Source organism: Cervus canadensis, chromosome 29 (assembly GCF_019320065.1).
Source record: "Cervus canadensis isolate Bull #8, Minnesota chromosome 29, ASM1932006v1, whole genome shotgun sequence".
Taxonomy (NCBI): Eukaryota; Metazoa; Chordata; class Mammalia; order Artiodactyla; family Cervidae; genus Cervus; species Cervus canadensis.
In genome coordinates, this window is record NC_057414.1 from 27,041,108 (window position 1) to 27,046,215 (window position 5,108).

Below are 5,108 nucleotides of genomic sequence, written 5' to 3' on the forward strand. Positions count from 1 at the left end.
TCTTGTGTGACTAATAGTGGCTTCCCAGGTGGCCCAGTGGTAAAGAATCTGCCTGCCAAAGCAGGAGATGTGGCTTCCATGCCTGGATCAGGAAGATGCCCTGGAGGAGGAAATGGCAACCTGCTCCAGTATTCTTGCCTGGGAAATCCCATGGACAGAGGAGTCTGGCCGGCCACAGTCTATGGGGTCGCAGAGTTGGACACGACTGAGCACACACACACACACACGGACTCACACACGACTAATAAACTGCTATCAATCTCCCCTGTCCAACTGTTACTTGTTGTGTATTTAGCCATCTTCATAACCTCAAGGTGGATATTTTCTCCTCTTAAATCAGCACTTGCCATGGGCACTTGCCATCTACCTCTACAAGGATTAAATTATGTACTGCTGCAGCTGCTGACTTTGAACACCCCCACTGAAAGAAGCTCAGGGTGCAGAACAGAAATGAGACACTCTGTTCTCTGGGGAAAACTGGCAGAACAAGTATTTAGATAGATATCTTCAGGAGCCAATTTTATGAGCCCAGTTCTTTTATCCCCCCATATCTAGAAAAGCACTAAAATCCTTCATGATGATGTCTGTTCTTCATGACTAGCAGAAATCTTCTGGAAAAAAAAAAAAAGTGCTTGATTGCATGTACTCCCCCTTCACCAAAGTATACACCAAATCACATGTATACTGACCTTCTCCACCCTAACTCTGTGGAGCGGTTCCTCAGAGCTATCTGAAATGTGGTCTCCTGGGCTATAGTCCTCATTTTCCCCCAAATAAAACCAACCATGAAACCCTCATGTTGTGCTTTTTTTTCCCCTAATGTCAGCACTCTCCATCAAGGAGAGCAGTATGTCATTGTAACACCCACTGAGCTGGGAGCTTCCCTAGACTTGGATTCTTTGTAGAGAAGCTCCCAGAGACTGAATCCCTCAGGGCTGAGCTAAGCTGCAGGTTCCACTCCCTCTTTCTACCTGCTGCTGCTGCTAAGTCACTTCAGTCCTGTCCGACTCTGTGCGACCCCATAGACGGCAGCCCACCAGGCTCCCCCGTCCCTGGGATTCTCCAGGCAAGAACACTGGAGTGGGTTGCCATTTCCTTCTCCAATGCATCAAAGTGAAAAGTGAAAGTGAAGTCGCTCAGTCGTGTCTGACTCTTCACGACCCCATGGACTGCAGCCTACCAGGCACCTCCATCCATGGGATCTTTCTACCTGAGCCCCTCAGAAACCACATATCAAGAGACTAGAAAAATCACTTGGTAAAGCAATTTTCTTCAGTCAATATTCTCATGGAGGCCAGAAGAGGGTGAAGCCGAATAGGTATCTGTGCCCCAACACCGAATTAAATCTCAGAGATAGAGTTTGGAGTGAAATAGAAAAGAATAGCTTTTTTGCTTTGCTAGGCAAAGGGGTCCAGAGACATCAACACTGTGTGTTCCAACCTAGAGAGAGTAGTGAGTTTTATAGTGTTCAAGGAGCAGGGTGTGATCAGCTCATGAACATTCTTCTGATTGGTTGGTGGTGAGGTCAGTGGGAGTGGTCATCTTCAGCCTCTGGTTCCAGCTGTCTGAGGTCTAGGTGCCTGTGGGCAGCTTGCCTCTCCCACCTGGAGGAGTTTCTCTACTTGAAAGACAACTCAAAAATATTGTTTTGTGTATGCCTTGAGGGGGGACCAGAGCCTTGCTTCCAAGGCTACACTGTTGCGTTCTGACCATTCCTCCCTTATCTCTGCATTTCATCCCTTCCACTATCAGCAGCTGTCTGAACCTGCCCTTTGGAACTCAGGGAAGGGGACACAGAGAGGCTTTCGTGCCCAGGAGCCCTGTGGGGTCCTATTCAGTTTCAAGGACCCCAAATGAAACCTCTCAGAAAGCCAAGACATTGACAAAGGGATAATTGGAAATGGCAACCCACTCCAGTGTTCTTGCCTAGAAAATCCCATGGACAGAGGAGCCTGGCGGACTACAGTCTATGGGGTCACAAGAGTCAGACAGGACTCAGCAACTAAAGAGAGAGAGAGAGAGATTTATTTTTACATTTTTATAAATAAGTCTTTACTTGTTTATTTGGTTACTTATTCTTAGCTGTTCTGGGTCTTTGTTGCCGTGGGGACTTCTCTGCAGTTGTGGCGAGCAGGGGCTCCTCCCTAGTTGTGGTGCTCAGGCTTTTCATTGCGGTGGCTTCTTTTGTTGCAGAGAGCTCTTGGGCCCTAGAGCACAGGCTCAACAATTGCTGTACCCGGGTTTAGTTGCTCTGCAGAGTGTGGGATCTTCCTGGACCGGGGATTGAACTGGTGTCCCCTGCCCTGCAATGTGTATTCTTAACCACTGGACCACCAGAGAAGCCTGATATTTTACTTCTAAAATAACACTTTAAAATATTTTTAAAACACTGAACTTGTGGTGTTGGGGTCCTTTAATGGACCGGAACCTGAACTTGTGGTGTTGGGGTCCTTTAATGGACCGGAACCTGGTGGTACGGAGTCAACGATAAGAAAGTAAAAGAGAGAAAGAGGCTGATATCCCCTGGCTTACGCAGAGGACCAATAAAGCCCTTGACACAGGACTTGCATCGCTCACGAAGGCACCAGGCACCTTCTCGAGAGGGTCTTAGAAGCCCGGGCAGGAAAGTGAGCACGACGGGTCTCCACGCTCTAGAGAGTCAGCCAGAAAAAGAGAGAGAGAGAGAGAGAGACAAAAAAAGACCCGGGGACCTAAACTCTGATGAAGCAAAGGTGCTTTAATGATTTTTCTATGAGTATATATAGGCTGTAGTTCAAGAAACTTCTTTCGGGAATGATAGAGATCAGAAAACCAAACATACAGTAAAACCGTTACCAAGGGAACAAGGGGTAATCCTAGTCACAAGGTCAGGAGACAATCCATATCTCATGAAGGAGGAGCAAGACTAAGCAATTTTGTCAAAAATAGAATGTTTACTAAAGGAGACCCAAGCCTGCCTCACACAATAGCCTCAGTCCCTGGGAGCAGCGTGCTGTTCCGCTTGAAGAGGGACAAAGGACTCATGAGAGGCAGCACATAGGCATCCTCCCGTCAAACACTCCCTGACAATTCCCCCTTATTTATTTATAATATTTGTAAGAAGAGTTCTGACCATCAGAGTCTGTTTAGTTTTGACAATCTTTGCATGAAGGCAATGGTAGACAACAAATATAACTGTTAAGACAATCACCAAAATTATGGTTCCAGACCCAATGCTATGAGTAAGACTTTGAAACCATCCACGTGGGTCTAGCCCAGATAATTGATCAGCTAATTGTTTAGCTAAAGTTTCCATATCAATGGAAGAGGGCAGATTATTAGAAAAGGTTTCAAATATTTCCTTTTGTAATAATTGTACATTCAGAGATCATGTAGGTTTTGTAAATGAAACTTGATTTGTTCCCAGTTGTAGGCACTATTATTGAAATGAACAGGAGTAACACAAAATTGAGTAGCATTCCAGTCACATTTTAGCATCACCTGTTTTTGTACATCTGTTCATTGATCTCCAGCCCATTCGATGGCTGTTCTCAGTTCCTGTATTTCTTCTTGAATTTCTTCATCTATCTGAGTCTGAGTGGCCCATATAGTATGGGCATCTTTAGTCCAATTTTGAATAAAATTATGTGTCTGAATAGAGGTTTGTAAAGCAACACCAGTGAGAGCAGCAGTGGTGCAAATGGCTATTAATCCCAAAATACTAAAAATCAGCCATCCAATGAATCGTTTAGATCGCTGGAGCAATTTAGTAAGCAACCAGGAAGCAAGTCCAGCCATGGGACCTTCTTCCCAGGGCCGTTGGAGATTTATTGGTAACCATAGACTACGTTGAGATCGAAGAATCAAAAGAAAGTCATATCTTAAGGAAATAGAGGAGTTAAGACAAGTATATAATCTTCAATTTATACAAGTTACAGAACGTAAAGTCTTATTGAATTGTAAGTTTCCTATAGCTATAACAAAAGGAAATGGAACACAGGCTTGTATAAAATATGATTGAGTATAGCGAAAGAAATAATTGCTATGGTTGTGATTGGTCCTTGTGAAATGTCCGGTCCAAGTCCCAAGTTCCTCAGTGCTTGCAGCAAGCTTCCAGATATCCCATTGTTCAGGCCCAGTCTGTTTATCGAGGACGATTCGAGGACGAGGGGGGGCCATTCCACTGTCATGCCATCCAAGAAGTCCTCTGTCATGGTGATGCTCCATTGTAGTATTGGTAACCTTCCATGCCACTTGGATAATGTAATCACATACAGTACTGTTAATATCATCTGAGCAATGAAATAACCACATACTGTGGGGTCCCCAATCAACAATTGTATGATTGGCTACAAACATTAATTTTCCTGATTTGGCCTGACATTTGTCCCAATGAACAGGAATATATTTAAAGTTCTTATTAGTAAACCCTTGGCATGTTGTTCTTTGTTCTTTCCCTAATTCTTTCCCTAAAGTTTCAGTAGTATAAACATGGTTCACTGACAAAGAAAGGGCAGTAAATAATCCAAGCAGTGTCCAAAAATCCTTTTTGGGAGGCAGGACGAAAGCCCAAGTTTGTCGACTAACGTTTATACATAATTCTGCTGGGCCCATACATAAAGGAAGGACTTCATAACCTAAAGAGATATTAATTAGTTTCCCTTCTTCTTCAGGGTGTGAGGGCCCTTTAAAGCTCCAGGGAGAAGACATGTGTGTGGAGTCATTAGTCAATACGATTGGTCCTCTCTCCGTCCAGTCTACAACCTAAAGTAAAGGGGGGTTAGGTATGTAAGCCCAGTAAGTGTGATTTATTGATTCAGCTTGAACGGGGGAGGCGCAAACAAGCAAAGCAAGCAGAGCAACGAAAACATTTTCAGGATTCCGAGGTATTCCCTGTTGAGAAACCAGATTTTCAGCTTGATTAGTGAGTGTTTTTCTTTGTCCCCAAGAGGGGAGATCATAAGGTTGATGCCGCTGAGAGTGGCGTTTTCTGGAGATTTTTAAAGCGGTCATGGCCCGTATTGGAATTTCTTCTTCCTGGGGTTTTTGTTGTCTCTCTTTATCTTGAAGGCTGGGGGCCCCCCTGGCTTGGATCTTCCGAAGAGGAAGCCATGTAAGCTCGTTGGATC